This window comes from Ranitomeya imitator, chromosome 6 (genome assembly GCF_032444005.1).
Source record: "Ranitomeya imitator isolate aRanImi1 chromosome 6, aRanImi1.pri, whole genome shotgun sequence".
Taxonomy (NCBI): Eukaryota; Metazoa; Chordata; class Amphibia; order Anura; family Dendrobatidae; genus Ranitomeya; species Ranitomeya imitator.
This window is the reverse complement of record NC_091287.1, coordinates 399,597,874-399,624,376: the sequence shown is the minus strand read 5'-3', so window position 1 is coordinate 399,624,376 and position 26,503 is coordinate 399,597,874. Positions and strand designations below refer to the sequence as shown.

Below are 26,503 nucleotides of genomic sequence, written 5' to 3'. Positions count from 1 at the left end.
TGCTCTCTGTAGCCCTTCAGTTTCATTAAACAGGGTTGGGGGTTTAAGGACTGGATCATTTGTTTGGGCTTGGAGACCTTATTGATCCCTTGGAGACAGTTAATTGCCCTTTATGCTGAATGTGTCTGAACTAAACCTAGTCACCAGCTGGTATTCGCTTTATCTTGTTTTTGCTATCTGGACTTGAAAATGAATAGCATTTTTTGCTGCTGGCAGCTTTCCGAATTTGTGGAGCTTTAACATCCAGTGAGGCTGCTATAAAGTTTCTTTCCAATTTCTTTGTGACTGTTCCTTCCACACTCATTTCTTGATTTTTGACTTGAGTAGATTGTGACCAGATGCAAGTAATATATTTGTTGAGAGTTTAAGTGTAGATTATAAGCAGTATATAGACCCATTTGTATTTCACTTTTATTAGGTCTCATTTTTGTTGTCTTGTATGAAGGCAAAATACTTGGCAGAACATAAAAAACTAACACTGCTCTCTGTATATAAAGACATTTGTAGTTGGAAGCCACAAGCTTAGAGTTTATACAACCTTGGCAGCCGTTAGAGGCCTTCTGGATTTTCTATTGCTTTTTTTTTTTTCCCTTCAGTCCTAATTTATTTTTAATTGGTATGAGATTTTTTTATGTAGGGTGTAGTTCACATTAGGCCACTTTAAGTTTTGCAGGCAAAATAATTATCCTGGTCTAATTTGGATAATCGCTAAGCAGGACTGCAACTTTACTGGGATGGAAACCTGGCATCATGATGAAGTATGACTATGATTTTAATGTTATGTCTTTCTTTCGTAACGGATGTGACTGCACTACGCCAGATCAGTCATATGATGGATTTCAGACACAAAAATGAAATATCACTACACCAACACACCAAATAGGGAACAGAAGAAAAACACACTAATACATTAAAATTCCAAAAATTATTTGATAAATGTACTAATTAATAAATTATGGTAAACATATAATATGCAAATTGCCTCTTCTGAGAAAAAGAGGACTTAAACTCTATAGCGCCACCTGTTGGAGGTAGCGATCCTACAAGTCACAATCAACCCTTTAACCAGTCATGTAATATGACTTAGGATAAAAGCCAAATCAGTATCTCAATTCGCAGACACGGTGTTTCAGGCTGTTGTGTTGTGAATTCTGTGGTCAAGCTCCCTCCTGTGGTCATGAGCGGTACTTCGGCTGGTTCTGTCTATGAGCTTCCTCTGGTGGATGTGAGTGGGGCTGCGGCTTCTGAGTTTCCTTCCTCAGGTGACGAGGTTAAGTCGTTAGTTGCTGCTCTATTTAACTCCACCTAGTTCTTTGTTCCTGGCCTCCTGTCAATGTTCCAGTATTGGTTTTGCTCTCTCCTGTATCGTTCTTGTGGCCTGTCTGCCCTGCATAAGCTAAGTTCTGCTTGTGTTACTTTTGTTTGCTATTTTTTCTGTCCAGCTTGCTATTTTGGTTTGTCTTGCTTGCTGGAAGCTCTGGGACACAGAGGAAGCACCTCCGTACCGTTAGTCGTGCGGAGGGTCTTTTTGCGCCCTCTGCGTGGTTGTTTGTAGGTTTTTGTGCTGACCGCAAAGCTATCTTTCCTATCCTCGGTCTATTTAGTAAGTCGAGCCTCACTTTGCTAAAATCTATTTCATCTCTGTGTTTGTGTTTTCATCTTTGCTCACAGTCATTATATGTGGGGGGCTGCCTTTTCCTTTGGGGAATTTCTCTGAGGCAAGGTAGGCTTATTTTTCTATCTTCAGGGCTAGCTAGTTTCTCAGGCTGTGCCGAGTTGCATAGGGAGCGTTAGGAGCAATCCACGGCTACCTCTATTGTGGTGTGATAGGATTAGGGATTGCGGTCAGCAGAGTTCCCACGTCTCAGAGCTCGTCCTATGTGATTAGCAACTATCAGGTCATTTTCTGTGCTCGTAACCACCAGGTCCATTGGGGTTCTGAATCACCTGTTCATAACACTGTTGGTCCTCGTCAGTGCGAAGCATGAGAACTAATTTGGCTAGGTGAGAGTCTCTGGACTGGGGTCTAAGGGGTATTGTTTCTCCTTATGGAGAGTGACATACCATCTCTGGCTTGTCAAGGTAAGGAGGCTTATTCGCCGTGCAATGCTCCTCTGGGAAATATAATATGCAAATTGCCTCTTCTAGGAGCTATAGAGTATAAGTCCTCTTTTTCTCAGAAGAGGCAATTTGCATATTTTCCCAGAGGAGCATTGCACGGCGAATAAGCCTCCTTACCTTGACAAGCCAGAGATGGTATGTCACTCTCCATAAGGAGAAACGATACCCGGTAAACATATAAGCATTCTTTCTTAATTTCTCCAAAAAAAAAAAAATCATAGTGATGAGTGAGCATGCTCGAGTGCTAGCAGAGTGTCTTTGGCGTGCTTGAATACTATATTCTAGTCGCTGTGGCTGCATGTCTCGTTGTTGGACAGCTGCAACACATGCAGGGATTGCCTTACAAACAGTAGTATCAGAGCACTTTGAAGATGCTCTGTTAGCGCTCAACCATGCTCTGATAATACCTCATCACGCTCACTCATCACTAATCATACATACTCATAGCAGTGCTTCGTGGTGTCTACATTAAATTCCTCCGTATCTAGGCATATAGCATATTTCAGATGCATATGATAATTCCCATTGACTTCTAATAGGCTCCATTAAGGTTTTATTGTGTACGGCAAGAATTATTTTGTATGAACATTGCCTGTATAACCTGGTCTCACTTCTTTTTGGCCTGCATAGATATAGCCATTCCTTCATGTGTAATAATGTAACTTTTCTTAGTGTTCCTTATTAAGGCCTCTTTCACACATCCTGATATTTCCGGTATTGGAAAAAACAGTATCGGTGCTATCTGTGTGGTAACATCCATGTGCCATCCGGGTGTACCATCAGTGAGACACGTACTGGTGTCTGGGAAAAGCAGTACAGTTAGCACTGTTCCCAGGCTCTTGGTGCTGAATCCAACTCTCATCATTGTTGTCTGGTCTCCCTGCGATCAGCGAGACCAGGTGATGCTGATGACAGTTGAAGTCAACACCCGCCATCTGTGTGTCATGCATATTAAATAATTGTGAAAAATGCCATGGGTCCGCCTTGGTCTTCCTAACCAGCTGAGTGAAAGTAGACAGCTGGTGGCTGTTATTATTCTGGGAAGGGGCCAATAGCCATAATGGTTCCCAGCCTATTAACAGCTCACAGTTGTCTGCATACCCTTTACTGGTTTGTGAAAAGGGGACCCAAAAAAGGGATGGGGGGGTCCCCCCTATTTGACTAACCAGCAAAGGCTAAGCAGACAGCTGCAGTCTGATATTAATAGGCTGGGAAGGGGCCATGAATATTGGCCCACTCTCAGACTAAGAACACAGCCCTCAGCCATCCCCGAAATATCACATCCATTAGATCCACCAACTCTGGCGCTTGGCCTCGGCTCTTTCCACTTGCCCTGGCGCATTGGCATATGAAGTAATACTTTTGGGGTTGATGTCAGCTGTTTTATGTCCGCTGATATCAACCCCATCAGTTAGTAATGGAGAGTTGGTCAAAATTAATACACACAAAAGTCCTTTAATTGAAATAAATACTCCCTTACCCTCTTTTACCCATTTATTAACTGAAAGATAAAGCAAAGTAATCTTCACCTGTCTGCCGTTAATCCATAATGATGTCCCATGACGATCCCCAACTCTGCTACATCCGGTTGGTGTGGTGAGCGGTGACATCGGTAATGTGGCAGATCACTACGCCAACCGTAACTTATTGAGCTTAGCGTGAAAATGCAGCTGCAATGACAAGCAGTGACTTAATTAAGGTTACGTAGGTCACAGGCAGAGGTTCCCACGGTAAGTTCTTTGCGAGTCGGCCTATGAACTGCGGTAACCTTGCTAACGTCACTACGCTCCGGCACGGTGGCTCAGTGATTAACACTGCAGCCTTGCAGCGCTGGGGTCCTGGGTTCAAATCCCACCAGGGACAACATTTCTAAGGAGTTTGTATGTTCTCCCCGTGTTTGCGTGGGTTTCCTCCTGGTTCTCTGGTTTCCTCTCACATTCCAAAGACATACTGATAGGGAATGTAGATTGTGAGCCCCATCATTGAAAATTAATAAATACTTGTAACTTGAGAAATTTCTAACACTGCGAGCGGTGACGTCAGTAAGGTTAAAGGAGTTCACAGGCCGGCTCTCAGAGAGCTTACCATGGGAACCGCTGCCTATGACCTGCAGTGACCCCTTAGGTCACCGCAGGCGCGTTCTCGCGCTAAGCCCATTGTGTTCCGGTTGGCGTGGTGTGGTGAGCCCTCACATTAGCAATGCCACCGTTCACCACACCATCTGGATGTAGCAGAGTTGAGGAACGCCGTGGGACCTCATCATTATGGATTAGCATTTCACAGGTGAGGATTACTTTGCCTTTTTATTTTTAAGGTTAATAAATAGATAAAAGATGGTCAAGGAGTGTTTATTTCAATTAAAGGCCCTTTCTCAGTGTGTCTTTATTAATTTTGACTACAGGATTAGTAATATGGGGGTGTCTGATAGACACCTCTTCATTACTAACCACTGGGCTTGATGTCAGCCACAATACACAGCTGACACCAACCTCAAAACTATTACCTCACTTTCCAACGCACCAGGGCAAATGGTAAGAGCTGAGGCTAAGCGTTAGAATTGTCACATCTAATGGATGTGCCATTTCTGGGGCGGTAGAGGGCTGGAGTTCTTAGTCTGGGAGTGGGCCAATAGCCATGGCCTCTTCCCAGCCTATTAATATCAGCCCCAAGCTGTCAGCTGTCCCAACGGTGTTTTTTTATGTTTTTAATACGCACAACACACAGATAACGAGTGCGGACAACTGCTGTCGCCTAGTCGGGCTGATCGCAGGGAGAACAGGTGATAATGATGAGAGCTGGGAACATCCCTAACTGTACTGCTTTTCCCCAGACGCTGGTACATCTCGCATGGATGTCATCCGTGTGTCATCAGTGTGCACGTATGCTGGGCAGCAAAAAAACGGTCCATGGAAACACACGGACATGTGCAGACTCATAGATTTGAATGGGTATATGTGTGTGTCTCAAGTATGTGTGAATAATATTTGGAATTGAGAGTCCTCAGTGGTTGATGGCTTTTAATGGCTAACTGAAAAGATGGTAACAAATTGCAAGCTTAAGACTACTCAGGCCTCTTCATCGGGCATAGACTAATACAATATCTAAAGAATCACATATTTATACACAACACAGCACAGAACGGTCATTATGGGAGAGTGATAAACAGTTATGTCCATAAATATTGGAACAGTTTGCAGATAAGGAGTGAATGTTTTATTGTCCTCCGATTGGGGTCTGGTTCTTTATGATGCCCCATAAGGTCTGAAGTGCAGATTCCTTAATTGATGTAAAAAGACATAAATCCATGCGACTGCATTCATTCCTGCACTGTGTGTCAAAGGTCGTCATAAGTTTATACTCCCAGATTCTTCTGTCTCTCTGAGATCTGAAGTTACCTTTCAATACAAGTAATTTCAGGTCCATGGTGCTATGATCAGGCATACAAAAATGTTTGGCCACAGGTAGATCCATTCTTTTTTGTTTTAGGGTATGTGCACACGTCAGGATTTCTGACAGAAATTTTCCTAACAAAAACCAGACATTTCTGCCAGAAATCCGCATGCGTTTTTTTGCGTTTTTTTTAATGCGTTTTTGGTATGTGTTTTTTGCGTTTTTTCCAAATGCATAGAATAGCGGGAAAAACGCAAAAAAAAATGCAAAATTAATGAACATGCTGCTTTTTTTACCGTGATGCATTTTTTTCGCGGAAAAAAAACGCATGTGCACAAAAATTGCAGAATGCATTCTAAATGATAGGATGCATATGTCTGCGGTTTCTAATGCGGTTTTATCACGTTTTTATCGCGAAAAAAAGTGAAAAAACCTGAAAGTGTGCACATACCCTTATTGTGTGGCAGTGAGAATTTATCCTTGTTCTCAAGGATCTACTGTGGCTAACACTGTACAAAGATGCATATTTTTTTTTCTCTTAAGTATGTGTGAAAACTGATACCACCTACTGGAGACACTGACATGTAAAGGGGGCATAAGGTGAATTCAAAGCAGAGGATCTCTACAACTCCTTTAATGTGTCACAGACAAAATTTAATCTCTCACATGATGTTTTTCTTTTGTGCTATAATACCATCCCTTTCGACCTATTAACAAACATTGCTGTGCATTTCTGGCTTAAAACAAAAAAAAAAGTCTGGAAATGTCTTCTCCACACAATACACTTGTTCAAGATGTTACTATTGTCATGAGATTGTAACAGAATTTAGTGGGACTTTTTGTTAATTTTATTTCTGCACCGATTGCCACTCCATGTAACAGGCATCAAATAGGTCGGCTTGCTTTGCTTCACTGAATATAGAAATAACTTGTTAATAGTGGAATCTGGATCAATGCTCCTTCAGATAACTGGTATTTCATATCCTTGCTAGGTAGCTCTGTAATAGAAGCACTCCCATCAAAATTTGTATCCTCTTAATATACGGAAATCATCCATATTATATAGCACTGTGGATTTACAATTGCTCATTTTGCCTTTCTACACAGCTAATTCTTCTATTTTCCATTCGGTTTATGACATCCCGTTATTAAAAACTGACAAGCTTAATCCTTCTAAGCTCAACGTAGAAATAGGAGGCCAATTTTCCCTCTATGAATCATGAGTCCCTGCAAAAGTCCTGGCAGGGAAAATGAAAGAGCAGCTAGGTCAGAAGTTGAAGAGGGGAATGAAAACTGCAGGGAAAAGAGACTTCCTGTAAACAGAAGAATTAGCTTGGTAGAAGAGCAAAATGAGCAATTGGAAGTACACAGTTCTGTATCATGATTACAATATATTAAGAGGATAAAAATTTGATGGGAGTGCTTTTTTGTAACTAAGGTTTTTCAAGATAGGTTATGAACTCTTTAATGAGGATGAGGTTTTCATTCATTTGGATGTGTTTTATTATACGTTTTTTTTCCCCCTTTCGTTCTACACCTACATTCTGTATTGGTAAATAGATATAGAAAGTTTATCGAAAGGAATTATCCATGGCCATAAAATTGTATTTATTGTAAATGACTAAAAGGGTTTCATTGAGTAGAGTTCACATAATAAAAGTAATGGACCTACACGTTTCAGCCTTAGTCCTGGTACCATAGCTTTTTAATTGTTAGCAATATAACCTTATATTTACTTTGGATGAAGAAAGTCCAGTGAAAAACTCCATTATTTACCTGTGTATCTGGAGCTACTCTGACCCGTCTTGGCGAAGCCTCCTGCCATGGCTCAGTGTATGTACTGAGTTTGGTGAGCTGACTTCCCCATTTTTTCACTTAGTCATGGCCAAAAGTATTAACACCCCTGCAATTCTGTCAGATAATACTCAGTTTCTTCCCGAAAATGATTGCAATCACAAATTCTTTGGTATTATTATCTTCATTTAATTTGTCTTAAATGAAAAAACACAAAAGAGAATGAAGCAAAACTCCAAAAATGGGCCAGACAAAAGTATTGGCACCCTCAGCCTAATACTTGGTTGAGCAACCTTTAGCCAAAATAACTGCGACCAACCGCTTCCGGTAACCATCAATGAGTTTCTTACAATGCTCTGCTGGAATTTTAGACCATTCTTCTTTGGCAAACTGCTCCAGGTCCCTGATATTTGAAGGGTGCCTTCTCCAAACTGCCATTTTTAGATCTCTCCACAGGTGATCTATGGGATTCAGGTCTGGACTCATTGCTGGCCACCTTAGAAGTCTCCAGTGCTTTCTCTCAAACTATTTTCTAGTGATTTTTGAAGTGTGTTTTGGGTCATTGTCCTGCTGGGAGACCCAGCTTTCTCACACTGGGCCCTACATTATGCTGCAAAATTTGTTGGTAGTCTTCAGACTTCATATGCCATGCACACGGTCAAGCAGTCCAGTGCCAGAGGGAGCAAAGCAACCCCAAAACATCAGGGAACCACCACCATGTTTGACTGTAGGGACCATGTTCTTTTCTTTGAATGCCTCTTTTTTTCTCCTGTAAACTCTATGTTGATGCCTTTGCCCAAAAAGTTCTACCTTTGTCTCATCTAACCAGAGAACATTCTTCCAAAACGTTTGAGGCTTTTTCAGGTAAGTTTTGGCAAACTCCAGCCTGGCTTTTTTATGTCTCGGGGTAAGAAGTGGGGTCTTCCTGGGTCTCCTACCATACAGTCCCTTTTCATTCAGATACCGACAGATAGTACGGGTTGACACTGTTGTACCCTTGGACTGCAGGGCAGCTTGAACTTGTTTGGATGTTAGTCGAGGTTCATTATCCAACATCCGCACAATCTTGCGTTGAAATCTTTTGTCAATTTTTCTTTTCAGTCCACATCTAGGGAGGTTAGCCACAGTGCCATGGGCTTTAAACTTCTTGATGACACTGCGCACGGTAGACACAGGAACATTCAGGTCTTTGGAGATGGACTTGTAGCCTTGAGATTGCTCATGCTTCCTCACAATTTGGTTTCTCAAGTCCTCAGACAGTTCTTTGGTCTTCTTTCTTTTCTCCACGCTCAATGTGGTACACACAAGGACACAGGACAGAGGTTGAGTCAACTTTAATCCATGTCAACTGGCTGCAAGTGTGATTTAGTTATTGCCAACACCTGTTAGGTGCCACAGATAAGTTACAGGTGCTGTTAATTACACAAATTAGAGAAGCATCACAGGATTTTTCGAACGGTGACAATACTTTTGTCCACCCCCTTTTTTATGTTTGGTGTGGAATCATATCCAATTTGGCTTTAGGACAATTCTTTTTGTGTTGTTTTTTTCAGTTAAGACAAATTAAATGAAGATAATAACAACAAAGAATTTGTGATTGCAATCATTTTCAGGAAGAAAATGAGTATTATCTGACAGAATTGCAGGGGTGTCAATACTTTTGGCCATGACTGTATGGTCTGCATTGTTATATACAGTCATGGACAAAAATTTTGAGAATGAGACAAATATTAATTTTTCCAAAGTCTACTGCTTCATTTTTTCTAATGGCAATTTGCATATACTCCTGAATGTCAGAGTGATCAGCTTAACAGCAATTACTGTACTTGCAAAGTCAATATTTGCCCAGAAAATGAACTTTAACCCCCAAAACACATTTCAACATCATTGCAGTCCTGCCTTAAAAGAAGCAGCTAACATCGTGTTAGTGATTGATCCATTAACACAGGTGTGGGTGTTGATGAGGACAGGGCTGGCGATCAATCAGTCATGATTAAGTAAGAATGACATCACTGGACTCTTTAAAAGGAGGCTGGTGCTTGGTATCATTGTTTCTCTTCAGTTAACCATGGTTATCTCTAAAGAAACACGTGCAGCCATCATTGCACTGCACAAAAATGGCCTAACAGGGAAGAGTATCGCAGCTACAAAGATTGCACCTCAGTCAACAATCTATCGCATCATCAAGAACTTCAAGGAGAGAGCTTCCATTGTTGTCAAAAAGGCTCCAGGGCGCCCAAGAAAGACCAGCAAGCGCCAGGACCGTATCTTAAAACTGTTTCAGCTGCGGGATTGGACTACCAGCAGTGCCAAGCTTGCTCAGGAATGGCAGCAGGCTGGTGTGAGTGCTTCTGCACGCACTGTGAGGCGGAGACTCTTTGAGCAAGGCCTGGTTTCAAGGAGGGCAGCAAAGAAGCCACTTCTCTCCAGAAAAAACATCCGGGACCGACTGATATTCTGCAAAAGGTACAGGGAGTGGACTGCTGAGGACTGGGGCAAAGTCATTTTCTCTGATGAATCCCCTTTTCGATTGTTTGGGACATCTGGAAAACAGCTTATTCGGAGAAGAGGTGAGCGCTACCACCAGTCTTGTCTCATGCCAACTGTAAAGCATCCTGAAACCATTCATGTGTGGGGTTGCTTCTGAGCCAAGGGAATCGTCTCACTCACAGTCTTGCCTAAAAACACAGCCATGAATAAAGAATGGTACCAGAATGTCCTCCAAGAGCAACTTCTCCCAACCATCCAAGAGCAGTTTGGTGCCCAACAATGCCTTTTCCAGCATGATGGAGCACCTTGCCATAAAGCAAAGGTGATAACTAAATGGCTCATGGAACAAAACATAGAGATTTTGGGTCCATGGCCTGGAAACTCCCCAGATCTTAATCCCTTTGAGAACTTGTGGTCAATAGTGTTGAGCGATACCTTCCGATATCGGAAAGTATCGGTATCGGTTTGGATCGGCCGATATTCAAAAAATATCGGATATCGCCGATACCGATACCCGATCCCAATGCAAGTCAATGGGACCAAAATATCGGAATTAAAATAAACCCTTTCTTTCCTTGTAGGTTCATTCTACCTGAAGGAAAACAACTAAGAATAATGTAGGATGTATGGGGGAGGTGGCGGAGACATTAAAGGCAATGAGGATTAGTCCAATCAAATAGAATAGCATGTTTTTGTTTTTTTTTTAAAGAAGTTCGGATTGAAAAAGATATTGAGTATGTAAATTTTTTTTATTTTGTCAGATATTGATGTTTCACTATTCCACGCCCTTCCCCTTCTTTTTTTTCTTTTTTTTTTTTTTTTCTTTTCCCACACTTTCATCTTCATCATCATCAGCATCCTTGACATCAACTTCTTCACCTTATTCATCTTCTTCTTCATCTTCTACCTATTTTTTTTTTTATTACATTCTTCATATTCATTTTCTTCAACTATTATTATTCTTCCTATTCTACATATTCTTTTTATTCCACTGTTATTATTCTTCCTATTCTACTTCTTCATCATATTCTCATTTGTGACAGGCATTCCCGTAGTTGTTATCTATAAAAGTTGGAAGATTACACCTTCCGTTCTGCCAGTCACAAAAGTTACATTTGTCCGCGTTCAGTTTGGCCTGCAGCATCAGGCTTTATCCAGGGGCACCACGAGGAGGAACGGACTCACCCCCATACACTGCTTAGTCTTCTTCTGCATATAATTTAGATAATATCTTTTGCTCTGATATTAAGTCTTATGCTTAATGTTCTTCTGCTCTTTGTTCTGCAGCCTCTTGTTCTTCTGCTTCTCGGTCTTCCATGTTGTCGTCTCCAGGGTCTTCGTCTCCAGTGTCGTCATCTCCGCCGTCGTCGTCTCAGCCGTCGTCGTCTCCGCCGTCGTCGTCGTCATCGGGGTGGTCTTCCGGGTCGTCGTCATCGGGGTGGTCTTCCGGGTTGTCGACGTTAGGGTCTTCAACTTGGAAATGTAGCAGAAGGTACAAGAAGGCTGAGAAAATGCCAAGAACCAGCTGATGGAACTGGAACTCGGATGGCTACCCGAAGGTTCAAGAGCCTATGGAACTACCGAGGACCAGCTGACGTTACTGGAACCCGGTTACTAAGCAGGAGGTACCCGTGCTAAAAAGCACTACCAAGGACCGCCTGACGTTGGCGGAACTCGGATACCCAGAAGGAGGCACCTAAGCCAAAGGCTCTGCCCGGAACCAGATGACGTTACTGGAACCAGGATGGGGAGCAGAAGGTACAAGAGCAAAAGACACTGCCGAGAACCAGCTGACGGTACTGGAACCCGGATGGGTAGCCGAATGTCCAAGAGCCAATGGAACTACCAAGGACCAGCTGACGTTACTGGAACCCGGTTACTAAGCAGGAGGTACCCGTGCCTGAAAGCACTACCAAGGACCACCTGACATTGGTGGAACTTGGATACCCAGAAGGAGGCACCTAAGCCAAAGGCTCTGCCCGGAACCAGCTGACGGTACTGGAACCAGGATGGGGAGCAGAAGGTACAAGAGCAAAAGACACTGCCGAGAACCAGCTGACGGTGCTGGAACCAGGTGGTGGACCCCAAGGCCCACAGGAGAGGAGAGAACAGCTAGGCCGCGAGGCAGCCGCAGTTACCGAACCCCAACAGTCCTACAGGGGGAGCTGGGCCTACTGGCACTACAGAACCAGCCTTGACTACCAGTTCACGCAGCCCACATAGGAAGCTCCTAAACTGGAGGCACCCTGGAGTTGGCTAACTCGACCGCCCCACGACGGGGCAAGCATAGGCGTCTCAGTGAAGTTGACACAACCCGGAAACAGCTGACGGTGCTGAAACCAGGCTTGGCACGAGGGAGTACCTGTGACAAGAACACTGCCGAGAACCAGCTGGCGGTGCTGGAACCCGGATGCGTTGCCCCAGTGTGCAAGAGCCAATGGCACGACCGAGGACCAGCTGACGGTGCTGGAACCCGGTTACTAAGCTGTAGGTGCCCGCGCTTAAAAGCACTACCAAGGACCGCCTGGCGTTGGCGGAACTCGGATACCCAGGAGGAGGCACCTAAGCCAAAGGCTCGGCCCGGAACCAGCTGACGGTGCTGGAACCAGGTGGTGGACCCGAAGGCCCACAGGAGAGGAGAGAACAGCTAGGCCGCGAGGCAGCCGCAGTTACCGAACCCCAACAGTCCTACAGGGGGAGCTGGGCCTACTGGCACTACAGAACCAGCCTTGACTACCAGTTCACGCAGCCCACATAGGAAGCTCCTAAACTGGAGGCACCCTGGAGTTGGCTAACTCGACCGCCCCACGACGGGGCAAGCATAGGCGTCTCAGTGAAGTTGACACAACCCGGAAACAGCTGACGGTGCTGAAACCAGGCTTGGCACGAGGGAGTACCTGTGACAAGAACACTGCCGAGAACCAGCTGGCGGTGCTGGAACCCGGATGCGTTGCCCCAGTGTGCAAGAGCCAATGGCACGACCGAGGACCAGCTGACGGTGCTGGAACCCGGTTACTAAGCTGTAGGTGCCCGCGCTTAAAAGCACTACCAAGGACCGCCTGGCGTTGGCGGAACTCGGATACCCAGGAGGAGGCACCTAAGCCAAAGGCTCGGCCCGGAACCAGCTGACGGTGCTGGAACCAGGTGGTGGACCCCAAGGCCCACAGGAGAGGAGAGAACAGCTAGGCCGCGAGGCAGCCGCAGTTACCGAACCCCAACAGTCCTACAGGGGGAGCTGGGCCTACTGGCACTACAGAACCAGCCTTGACTACCAGTTCACGCAGCCCACATAGGAAGCTCCTAAACTGGAGGCACCCTGGAGTTGGCTAACTCGACCGCCCCACGACGGGGCAAGCATAGGCGTCTCAGTGAAGTTGACACAACCCGGAAACAGCTGACGGTGCTGAAACCAGGCTTGGCACGAGGGAGTACCTGTGACAAGAACACTGCCGAGAACCAGCTGGCGGTGCTGGAACCCGGATGCGTTGCCCCAGTGTGCAAGAGCCAATGGCACGACCGAGGACCAGCTGACGGTGCTGGAACCCGGTTACTAAGCTGTAGGTGCCCGCGCTTAAAAGCACTACCAAGGACCGCCTGGCGTTGGCGGAACTCGGATACCCAGGAGGAGGCACCTAAGCCAAAGGCTCGGCCCGGAACCAGCTGACGGTGCTGGAACCAGGTGGTGGACCCCAAGGCCCACAGGAGAGGAGAGAACAGCTAGGCCGCGAGGCAGCCGCAGTTACCGAACCCCAACAGTCCTACAGGGGGAGCTGGGCCTACTGGCACTACAGAACCAGCCTTGACTACCAGTTCACGCAGCCCACATAGGAAGCTCCTAAACTGGAGGCACCCTGGAGTTGGCTAACTCGACCGCCCCACGACGGGGCAAGCATAGGCGTCTCAGTGAAGTTGACACAACCCGGAAACAGCTGACGGTGCTGAAACCAGGCTTGGCACGAGGGAGTACCTGTGACAAGAACACTGCCGAGAACCAGCTGGCGGTGCTGGAACCCGGATGCGTTGCCCCAGTGTGCAAGAGCCAATGGCACGACCGAGGACCAGCTGACGGTGCTGGAACCCGGTTACTAAGCTGTAGGTGCCCGCGCTTAAAAGCACTACCAAGGACCGCCTGGCGTTGGCGGAACTCGGATACCCAGGAGGAGGCACCTTAGCCAAAGGCTCGGCCCGGAACCAGCTGACGGTGCTGGAACCAGGTGGTGGACCCGAAGGCCCACAGGAGAGGAGAGAACAGCTAGGCCGCGAGGCAGCCGCAGTTACCGAACCCCAACAGTCCTACAGGGGGAGCTGGGCCTACTGGCACTACAGAACCAGCCTTGACTACCAGTTCACGCAGCCCACATAGGAAGCTCCTAAACTGGAGGCACCCTGGAGTTGGCTAACTCGACCGCCCCACGACGGGGCAAGCATAGGCGTCTCAGTGAAGTTGACACAACCCGGAAACAGCTGACGGTGCTGAAACCAGGCTTGGCACGAGGGAGTACCTGTGACAAGAACACTGCCGAGAACCAGCTGGCGGTGCTGGAACCCGGATGCGTTGCCCCAGTGTGCAAGAGCCAATGGCACGACCGAGGACCAGCTGACGGTGCTGGAACCCGGTTACTAAGCTGTAGGTGCCCGCGCTTAAAAGCACTACCAAGGACCGCCTGGCGTTGGCGGAACTCGGATACCCAGGAGGAGGCACCTAAGCCAAAGGCTCGGCCCGGAACCAGCTGACGGTGCTGGAACCAGGTGGTGGACCCCAAGGCCCACAGGAGAGGAGAGAACAGCTAGGCCGCGAGGCAGCCGCAGTTACCGAACCCCAACAGTCCTACAGGGGGAGCTGGGCCTACTGGCACTACAGAACCAGCCTTGACTACCAGTTCACGCAGCCCACATAGGAAGCTCCTAAACTGGAGGCACCCTGGAGTTGGCTAACTCGACCGCCCCACGACGGGGCAAGCATAGGCGTCTCAGTGAAGTTGACACAACCCGGAAACAGCTGACGGTGCTGAAACCAGGCTTGGCACGAGGGAGTACCTGTGACAAGAACACTGCCGAGAACCAGCTGGCGGTGCTGGAACCCGGATGCGTTGCCCCAGTGTGCAAGAGCCAATGGCACGACCGAGGACCAGCTGACGGTGCTGGAACCCGGTTACTAAGCTGTAGGTGCCCGCGCTTAAAAGCACTACCAAGGACCGCCTGGCGTTGGCGGAACTCGGATACCCAGGAGGAGGCACCTAAGCCAAAGGCTCGGCCCGGAACCAGCTGACGGTGCTGGAACCAGGTGGTGGACCCGAAGGCCCACAGGAGAGGAGAGAACAGCTAGGCCGCGAGGCAGCCGCAGTTACCGAACCCCAACAGTCCTACAGGGGGAGCTGGGCCTACTGGCACTACAGAACCAGCCTTGACTACCAGTTCACGCAGCCCACATAGGAAGCTCCTAAACTGGAGGCACCCTGGAGTTGGCTAACTCGACCGCCCCACGACGGGGCAAGCATAGGCGTCTCAGTGAAGTTGACACAACCCGGAAACAGCTGACGGTGCTGAAACCAGGCTTGGCACGAGGGAGTACCTGTGACAAGAACACTGCCGAGAACCAGCTGGCGGTGCTGGAACCCGGATGCGTTGCCCCAGTGTGCAAGAGCCAATGGCACGACCGAGGACCAGCTGACGGTGCTGGAACCCGGTTACTAAGCTGTAGGTGCCCGCGCTTAAAAGCACTACCAAGGACCGCCTGGCGTTGGCGGAACTCGGATACCCAGGAGGAGGCACCTAAGCCAAAGGCTCGGCCCGGAACCAGCTGACGGTGCTGGAACCAGGTGGTGGACCCCAAGGCCCACAGGAGAGGAGAGAACAGCTAGGCCGCGAGGCAGCCGCAGTTACCGAACCCCAACAGTCCTACAGGGGGAGCTGGGCCTACTGGCACTACAGAACCAGCCTTGACTACCAGTTCACGCAGCCCACATAGGAAGCTCCTAAACTGGAGGCACCCTGGAGTTGGCTAACTCGACCGCCCCACGACGGGGCAAGCATAGGCGTCTCAGTGAAGTTGACACAACCCGGAAACAGCTGACGGTGCTGAAACCAGGCTTGGCACGAGGGAGTACCTGTGACAAGAACACTGCCGAGAACCAGCTGGCGGTGCTGGAACCCGGATGCGTTGCCCCAGTGTGCAAGAGCCAATGGCACGACCGAGGACCAGCTGACGGTGCTGGAACCCGGTTACTAAGCTGTAGGTGCCCGCGCTTAAAAGCACTACCAAGGACCGCCTGGCGTTGGCGGAACTCGGATACCCAGGAGGAGGCACCTAAGCCAAAGGCTCGGCCCGGAACCAGCTGACGGTGCTGGAACCAGGTGGTGGACCCGAAGGCCCACAGGAGAGGAGAGAACAGCTAGGCCGCGAGGCAGCCGCAGTTACCGAACCCCAACAGTCCTACAGGGGGAGCTGGGCCTACTGGCACTACAGAACCAGCCTTGACTACCAGTTCACGCAGCCCACATAGGAAGCTCCTAAACTGGAGGCACCCTGGAGTTGGCTAACTCGACCGCCCCACGACGGGGCAAGCATAGGCGTCTCAGTGAAGTTGACACAACCCGGAAACAGCTGACGGTGCTGAAACCAGGCTTGGCACGAGGGAGTACCTGTGACAAGAACACTGCCGAGAACCAGCTGGCGGTGCTGGAACCCGGATGCGTTGCCTTGCCTATTAAAGATTGTCTTCCTAGAGCCCCAACTAGCGGTGTTGGAGCAAAGGGTAAGCAGGGGGAGATGAGTGTAGGCCGAAGCCTGCACTGGAGGCAGCTTTGTGTCTGCGTTGCGTTTGCAGGACACTTTGCCGGCTACACACTGGGGGAACAGCTGGCGTTGCTGAACCCCACTAACACAATGGCGTGTGTTTTTATCTGTGCAGCTAGCACTTGCGGGCAAAAACTTGCGATGTTAGAGCCCGTGTTGAAGCAGGAGGAGGAGGAGAGGAGCAGAGTGTAGGCCGAAGCCTAGTTGAACCAATTTCAAAGGAAACCTTTAACCCCCCCCTCAGGTGTTACAAAGTACAAGAGACACACCTTGTGCAGTATTAATGCTGCACAAGTGAAAGGTTGCTCTATTAATTTGTCTACTTGCACACGCTGAATGAAAGACATACACAATTTACCCCATTCTACAGTCAAACTGTAGTGGATGCGTGACTTGGTTTTTTGATGAGACGCAGCACAGGTGTCCAAAATAACGCCTTGGTGCTTGGCGCAGCTTCCTGAGCGTTGTTATTTGCTGTACAGGAGTCTGCGCTCTTGTGTTATCCCTTGGCAATGCCCTGTTAGCGCTGCCCATCTTATGACCTCATTTCATGTTGGCCGGTGCGGTTAACGATGGCCATAAATCCCAGACCCACAGTGTCTTTTCATAAAGCCACACTGCGGTGCTGGGATTCGTGGCCTTGAGCAGTAAATATTTTGGCCGCTCACACACGTCCTTACACCTGCTTCAGACTGGGCGGCCTCTGCTGATCCCTTCTCGCATGCCGCGGCCATGAGGCTGCACAGTCTGAAGAAGGCGGAAGGAGATGAGTTAAGACAGGCGAAGATATGCACTGCTCGTGCCCATCAATCACACCCTCGCAGTCAAAATAATTAAGACAACGAGGAGCATTTTATTCAGGCAGGGCGGACGAACAGGCGCAAGTAGCCAACCAATGATGTCAGAAGACGGGAAGCGCTACCAAGGGGGGTGCTGCGTATCATTAGAAAGGAAAGTCACACCTCAGGGACAGTGGAATGGTCTCAAAGAGACGCATTTTGTACGTGTTGAGTTCCACGTGGGCAAGGAGAAAACGTCAGCCACCTTGTACAAATGCAGCAGTACTGCTGTACAAGGTGGCTGTTATACATAGAAACACCTGGGGGTGGTGGCCAGGCTCCCTTCAATTTCAGTTCATGTGCCTGCGTGGCGTTTGCAGGTCACGTTGCAAGCTGCACAGCAGGGGAACAGCTGGCGGTGCTGAACCCCACTAACACATTGGCTGGTGTTTTTCTCTGTGCAGCTAGCATTTCCGGGCAAAAACTAGCGGTGTTTGAGCCCAGGGTCAGCAGGAGGAGTAGAGGAGCAGAGTGTTGGCCAAAGCCTAGTTGAACCAATTTCAAAGGTTACCTTTAACCCCCCCCTCAGGTGTTGCAAGGTACAAGAGCCACACCTTGAACAGCATTATTGATGCACAAGTCAAAGGTTGCTCTATTTAATTTTGCTCCTTGCACACGCTGAATTAAACACGTACACTATTTAGCCCATTATACTGTCAAACAGTAGTGGAGGCGTGACTACTAGTCTTTTTAAGGAGACGCAGCACAGGTGTACAAATTTACACCTAGGTGCTGTGCGCAGATTCCTTACCGTTGTTATTTGCAGTACAGGAAACTGCGCTCTTGTGTTATCCCTTGGCAATACCCTGTTAGTGCAGGCCGTCTCATGACCTCATTTCATGTTGGCCGGTGCGGTTAACGATGGCCATAAATCCCAGACCCACAGTGGCTTTTCCTAAAGTCACACTGCGGTGCTGGGATTCGTGGCCTTGTGCAGTAAATATGTTCGCCGCTCACACATGTCCTTACACCTGCTTCAGACTGGGCGGCCTCAGCTGATCCCTTATCGCATGCCGCGGCCATGAGGCCGCACAGTCAGAAGAAGGCGGAAGGAGGGGAGTGAAAACAGGGGAACATATGCACTGCTCGTGCCCATCAATCACACCCTCGCAGTCAAAATATATGAGACAACGGGGGGCGTTGTGTCGGGCAGGGGGGACGCACAGGCACAGCCAGCCAACCAATGATGTCAGGAGACGGGCAGCGCGAACAATGGGGGTGCTGCGTGTCATTAAAAAGGAAAGTCACACCTCAGGGACATTGTAATGGTCTGTAATGAGACACATTTTGTACTTGTTGAGTTCCACGTGTGCAAGGAGAAAAAGTCAGCCACCTTGTACAAATGCAGCAGTACTGCTGTACAAGGTGGCTGTTATACATAGAAACACCTGGGGGGGTGGGGGGCAGGCTCCCTTCAATTTCAGTTCATGTGCCTGCGTGGCGTTTGCAGGTCACGTTGCAAGCTACACAGCAGGGGAACAGCTGGCGTTGCTGAACCCCACTGACACATTGACTGGTGTTTTTCTCTGTGCAGATTGCATGTCCGGGCAAAAACTAGCGGTGTTAGAGCCCAGGGTCAGCAGGAGGAGGAGGAGAGGAGCAAAGTGTAGGCCGAAGCCTGCACTGGTGGCAGCTTTTGTTCTGTTGTGCCAGCGTGGCTTGTGCTGGACACGTTGCCGACTACACAGCAGGGGAACAGCTGGCGGTGCTGAACCCCACTAACACATTGGCTGGTGTTTTTCTCTGTGCAGCTAGCATTTCCGGGCAAAAAATAGCGGTGTTTGAGCCCAGGGTCAGCAGGAGGAGTAGAGGAGCAGAGTGTAGGCCGAAGCCTAGTTGAACCAATTTCAAAGGTTACCTTTAACCCCCCCCCTCAGGTGTTGCAAGGTACAAGAGCCACACCTTGAACAGCATTAATGATGCACAAGTCAAAGGTTGCTCTATTTAATTTTGCTCCTTGCACACGCTGAATTAAACACGTACACTATTTAGCCCATTATACTGTCAAACAGTTGTGGAGGCGTGACTTGTCTTTTTAACGAGACGCAGCACAGGTGTCAAAATTTGCACCTAGGTACTGGGCGCAGATTCCTGAGCGTTGTTATTTGCTGTACAGGAGTCTGCGCTATTGTGATCCCTTGGCCATGCGCTGTGAGCGCTTCCTGTCTTCTGACCTCATTTCATGTCGGCCATTGCGGTTAGCGATGGACATGAATCCCAGACCCACAGTGTGTTTTTAAAAAATCACACTGCGGTGCTGGGATTTGTGCCCTGGTGCACTAAATATGTTTGCCGCTCACACATGTCCTTACACCTGCTTCAGACTGGGCGGCCTCATCTGATCCCTTATCGCCTGCCGCGGCCATGAGGACACCCAGTCTGAAGAAGGCGGAAGGAGATGAGTGAACACAGGCAAACATATGCACTGCACATGCCCATCAATCACACCCTCGCTGTCCAAAAAAATAAGACACCGAGGGCCGTTGTTTCGAGCAGGGGAGATGCACAGGCGCAGCCAGCTAACCAATGATGTCAAAAGACGGGCAGCGCTAACAAGGGTGGTGCTGCGTGTCATTACAAAGGAAAGTCACACCTCAGGGACATTGTAATGGTCTCTAATGAGACACATTTTGTACGTGTTGAGTTCCACGTGGGCAAGGAGAAAAAGTCAGCCACCTCGTACAAATGCAGCAGTACTGCTGTACAAGGTGGCTGATATACATAGAAACACCTGTGGGTGGGGGGCAGGCTCCCTTCAATTTCAGTTCATGTGCCTGCGTGGCGTTTGCAGGTCACGTTGCAAGCTACACAGCAGGGGAACAGCTGGCGTTGCTGAACCCCACTGACACATTGACTGGTGTTTTTCTCTGTGCAGATTGCATGTCCGGGCAAAAACTAGCGGTGTTAGAGCCCAGGGTCAGCAGGAGGAGGAGGAGAGGAGCAAAGTGTAGGCCGAAGCCTGCACTGGTGGCAGCTTTTGGTCGGTTGTGCCAGCGTGGCTTGTGCTGGACACGATGCCGGCTACACAGCGGGGGAACAGCAGGCGGTGCTGAACCCCACTAACACATTGGCTGGTGTTTTTCTCTGTGCAGCTAGCATGTCCGGGCAGAAACTGGCGTTGTTTGAGCCCAGGGTCAGCAGGAGGAGGAGAGGAGCAAAGTGTAGGCCGAAGCCTGCACTGGTGGCAGCTTTTGTTCTGTTGTGCCAGCGTGGCTTGTGCTGGACACGTTGCCGACTACACAGCAGGGGAACAGCTGGCGGTGCTGAACCCCACTAACACATTGGCTGGTGTTTTTCTCTGTGCAGCTAGCATTTCCGGGCAAAAAATAGCGGTGTTTGAGCCCAGGGTCAGCAGGAGGAGTAGAGGAGCAGAGTGTAGGCCGAAGCCTAGTTGAACCAATTTCAAAGGTTACCTTTAACCCCCCCCTCAGGTGTTGCAAGGTACAAGAGCCACACCTTGAACAGCATTAATGATGCACAAGTCAAAGGTTGCTCTATTTAATTTTGCTCCTTGCACACGCTGAATTAAACACGTACACTATTTAGCCCATTATACTGTCAAACAGTTGTGGAGGCGTGACTTGTCTTTTTAACGAGACGCAGCACAGGTGTCAAAATTTGCACCTAGGTACTGGGCGCAGATTCCTGAGCGTTGTTATTTGCTGTACAGGAGTCTGCGCTATTGTGATCCCTTGGCCATGCGCTGTGAGCGCTTCCTGTCTTCTGACCTCATTTCATGTCGGCCGTTGCGGTTAGCGATGGACATGAATCCCAGACCCACAGTGTGTTTTTAAAAAATCACACTGCGGTGCTGGGATTTGTGCCCTGGTGCACTAAATATGTTTGCCGCTCACACATGTCCTTACACCTGCTTCAGACTGGGCGGCCTCATCTGATCCCTTATCGCCTGCCGCGGCCATGAGGACACCCAGTCTGAAGAAGGCGGAAGGAGATGAGTGAACACAGGCAAACATATGCACTGCACATGCCCATCAATCACACCCTCGCTGTCCAAAAAAATAAGACACCGAGGGCCGTTGTTTCGAGCAGGGGAGATGCACAGGCGCAGCCAGCTAACCAATGATGTCAAAAGACGGGCAGCGCTAACAAGGGTGGTGCTGCGTGTCATTACAAAGGAAAGTCACACCTCAGGGACATTGTAATGGTCTCTAATGAGACACATTTTGTACGTGTTGAGTTCCACGTGGGCAAGGAGAAAAAGTCAGCCACCTCGTACAAATGCAGCAGTACTGCTGTACAAGGTGGCTGATATACATAGAAACACCTGTGGGTGGGGGGCAGGCTCCCTTCAATTTCAGTTCATGTGCCTGCGTGGCGTTTGCAGGTCACGTTGCAAGCTACACAGCAGGGGAACAGCTGGCGTTGCTGAACCCCACTGACACATTGACTGGTGTTTTTCTCTGTGCAGATTGCATGTCCGGGCAAAAACTAGCGGTGTTAGAGCCCAGGGTCAGCAGGAGGAGGAGGAGAGGAGCAAAGTGTAGGCCGAAGCCTGCACTGGTGGCAGCTTTTGGTCGGTTGTGCCAGCGTGGCTTGTGCTGGACACGATGCCGGCTACACAGCGGGGGAACAGCAGGCGGTGCTGAACCCCACTAACACATTGGCTGGTGTTTTTCTCTGTGCAGCTAGCATGTCCGGGCAGAAACTGGCGTTGTTTGAGCCCAGGGTCAGCAGGAGGAGGAGAGGAGCAAAGTGTAGGCCGAAGCCTGCACTGGTGGCAGCTTTTGTTCTGTTGTGCCAGCGTGGCTTGTGCTGGACACGTTGCCGACTACACAGCAGGGGAACAGCTGGCGGTGCTGAACCCCACTAACACATTGGCTGGTGTTTTTCTCTGTGCAGCTAGCATTTCCGGGCAAAAACTAGCGGTGTTTGAGCCCAGGGTCAGCAGGAGGAGTAGAGGAGCAGAGTGTAGGCCGAAGCCTAGTTGAACCAATTTCAAAGGTTACCTTTAACCCCCCCCTCAGGTGTTGCAAGGTACAAGAGCCACACCTTGTGCAGCATTAATGCTGCACAAGTAAAAGGTTGCTCTATTTGTTTTGCTCCTTGCACACGCTGACTAAAACACGTACACTATTTAGCCCATTATACTGTCAAACAGTTGTGGAGGCGTGACTTGTCTTTTTAACGAGACGCAGCACAGGTGTCAAAATTTGCACCTAGGTACTGGGCGCAGATTCCTGAGCGTTGTTATTTGCTGTACAGGAGTCTGCGCTATTGTGATCCCTTGGCCATGCGCTGTGAGCGCTTCCTGTCTTCTGACCTCATTTCATGTCGGCCGTTGCGGTTAGCGATGGACATGAATCCCAGACCCACAGTGTGTTTTCAAAAAATCACACTGCGTGGCTGGGATTCGTGGCCTTGTGCAGTAAATAGGTTTGCCGCTCACACATGTCCTTACACCTGCTCCAGACTGGGCGGCCTCAGCTGATCCCTTATCGCCTACCACGGCCAGGAGGCCGCACAGTCTGAAGAAGGCGGAAGGAGATGAGTTAAGACAGGCGAACATATGCACTGCTCGTGCCCATAAACCACACCCTCGCTGACAAAATAAATATGACAACGAGGGGCGTTGTTTCTAGCAGGGCGGATGCACAGGCGCAGCCAGCTAACCATGATGACAAAAGACGGGAAACGCTACCAAGGGGGGTGCTGCGTATCATTACAAAGGAAAGTCACACCTCAGGGACAGTGGAATGGTCTCAATGAGACACATTTTGTACGTGTTGAGTTCCACGTGGGCAAGGAGAAAAAGTCAGCCACCTTGTACAAATGCAGCAGTACTGCTGTACTAGGTGGCTGTTATACATAGAAACACCTGGGGGGGTGGGGCCAGGTTCCCTTTTAATTTCAGTTCCTGTGCCTGCATGGTGTTTGCAGGTCACGTTGCCGGCTACACAGCAGGGGAACAGCTGGCGTTGCTGAACCCCACTAACACATTGGCTGGTGTTTTTCTCTGTGCAGCTAGCACTTCCGGGCAAAAACTAGCGGTGTTTGAGCCCAGGGTCAGCAGGAGGAGGAGAGGAGCAGAGTGTAGGCCGAAGCCTGCACTGGTGGCAGCTTTTGTTCTGTTGTGCCAGCGTGGCTTGTGCTGGACACGTTGCCGACTACACAGCAGGGGAACAGCTGGCGGTGCTGAACCCCACTGACACATCACCTAGTGTTTTTTTCTGTGTAGACAACACTTCCAGGTGGCAACTGACAGTGTTGAAACCCAGGGAATCAAAGAGGAGCAGAGTGTAGGCCGAAGCCTGCAGTGGAGCAAGTTGAAAGGGAACCTTTAACCCCCCCCCCCAGGCATTTGTTGCTGAAAGAGCCATCTTGTACAGCAGTAATACTGCACATGGAAAATGGTGGCTCCGAAAATTATGCTCCTTGCAAACGCTGAAGTACACACTCATATAATGTGTCCCCTCACACCGTCAAACCATCCCGGAAGTGGGACTTTCCTTTGTAATGTGACACAGCACAGCCGTCATTCCAACCCCCTTGGTGCCGGGCACCACCTCCTCAACGTTGTTTGGTTCTGTCACGGAGCCCGCACTGTAATGTTATCCCTTGGCCATGCACAGTTAGCGGTGCCCGTCTTCTGACATCATGTAGGTGTCAGGCTGGCAGTGCCTGTGCGTCCAAGCTGCCCGAGATCCAACCTTGCAGTGTCATCTAATGTAGTCCCACTGCGGGCCAGGGATCCATGGGCATGCGCAGTGCATATCATCGCCTCTCACTCACCTCCTTCCTGCTTCTTCAGACTGTGCGGCGTCACGGCCGTGGCATGCTATTAGGGATCAGCTGACGCCGCCTAGTCTGAAGAAGCGTGAAGAAGGGGAGTGAGAGGCTAGTATATGCACTGCGCATGGCCATGGATACCAGGCCCACTGTGGGATCACATTAGACGACACTGCGAGGTGTGATTTCGGGCAGCGTGGACGCACAGGCGCAGCCAGGACGACAACAAATGATGTCAGAGGACGGGCAGCGCAAACTGTGCATGGCCAAGGGATAACATAACAGCGCAGGGTCCATGACGGAATCAAACAACGCTAAGGAGGCAGCGCACGGTGCCAAGGGGGTAGCAATGACGGCTGTGCTGCGTCACATTACAAAGGAAAGTCCCACCTCCGGGACGGTTGGACGGTGTGAGGGGACACATTACATGAGTGTGTAGTTCAGCGTTTGCAAGGAGCATAATTTCAAGAGCGACCTTTCCCTTGTGCAGTATTAGTGCTGCACATGGTGGCTCTTTCAGTAACAAACGCCTAGGGGGGGGGGGGACAGGTCCCCTTACATTTTAGTTGTGCCAGCGTGGCGGTCGCATGACACGTTGCCGGATACACAGCTGGGGATCAGCTGACGTTACTGAACCCCAATAACAGAGGAGCGACTGTTGACTGTGCACACAGCACTTCCAGGCACCAACTGGCGGTGTTAGAGCCCAGGGACAGCAGGAGGAGCAGATTGGAGGTATTGCCGCACACACAGCTGGGGATCAGCTGACGTTACTGAACCCCAATAACAGAGGAGCGACTGTTGACTGTGCACACAGCACTTCCAGGCACCAACTGGCGGTGTTAGAGCCCAGGGACAGCAGGAGGAGCAGATTGGAGGTATTGCCGCACACACAGCTGGGGATCAGCTGACGTTACTGAACCCCAATAACAGAGGAGCGACTGTTGACTGTGCACACAGCACTTCCAGGCACCAACTGGCGGTGTTAGAGCCCAGGGACAGCAGGAGGAGCAGATTGGAGGTATTGCCGCACACACAGCTGGGGATCAGCTGACGTTACTGAACCCCAATAACAGAGGAGCGACTGTTGACTGTGCACACAGCACTTCCAGGCACCAACTGGCGGTGTTAGAGCCCAGGGACAGCAGGAGGAGCAGAGGAACAGAGTGTAGGCCGAAGCCTGATTGGAGCAAGTTGAAAGGAAACCTTTAACCCCCCCCCCCAAGACGTTTGTAGCTGAAAGAGCCATGTTGTGCAGCACTAAGGATGCAAAAGGAAAAGGTTGCTCTTTTAATTATGCTCCTTGCAAACACCGAAGTAAACACTAAAAATGTGTCCCTTTATACCGTTAAACCGTTCCGGAGGTGCGAATTTCCTTCGTAATGGGACACAGCACAGCTGTCATTCCTATCCCCTTGATGCCGTGCGCTGCCTCCTCAGCGTTGTTTTAAGCTGCCACGGAGCCTCCGCTGTTCTGTTAGCCCTTGGCCATGCCCAATTAGCGCTGCCTGTCTTCTGACATAATTTGGTGTCAGGCTGTCAGTGCCTGTGCGTCCACGCTGCTCCAGATCCCACCTCGCAGTCTCATCTAACGTAATCCCACTGCGGGCCTTGGAACCATGGGCATGCACAGTGCATAACCTCGACTCTCACTCCCCTCCTTCCCTCTTCTTCAGACTGTGCGGTGTCACGGCCGTGGCATGCTAGGGATCAGCTGACGGCGCACAGTCTAAAGAAGGCGGAGGGAAATGAGCGAGAGCCCGAGGGGAAGATATGCACTGCGCATGCCCATGGATCCCAGGCCCGCAGTGTGACTCAATCAGAAGACACTGCGAGGCGGGATCTCGGGCACCACGGCCGCACAGGCGCAGCCAGCCTGACACCAAATTATGTCAGAAGACAGGCAGCGCAAATAGGGCATGCCCAAGGGATAACAGAACAGCGCAGGCTCCGTGACAGCTTAAAACAACGCTGAGGAGGCAGCGCATGGCACCAAGGGGGTAGGAATGACGGCTGTGCTGCGTCACATTACGAAGGAAAGTCCCAGCTCCGGGACGGTATAACGGTATCAGTGAACACATTTTATAAGTGTTAAGTTCTGCGTGTGCAAAGAGCTAAAAAAAAAGAGCTACCTTTTCCTTGCGCAGCATTACTGCTGCACAAGATGGCTCTTTCAGTAACAAACGACGGGGGGGGGGGGGGGGGAGAGGTTCCCTTACATTTAGGTTGTTGTGCCAGCGTGGCGGTCGCAGGACACATTGCCGGCTACACAGCTGGGGATCAGCTGACGTTACTGAAACCCAATAACACTGGGTCGTATATTTTT

General features: G+C 49.6%; 1 protein-coding gene across 2 annotated transcripts in view; it reads left to right on the top strand.

Annotated features, from left to right (window-relative positions):
- The window catches only part of TMEM241 (transmembrane protein 241), a 219,107-nt gene that overhangs the window by 166,645 nt on the left and 25,959 nt on the right, over positions 1-26,503 (top strand). The gene's annotated exons all lie outside the window — the stretch shown is intronic.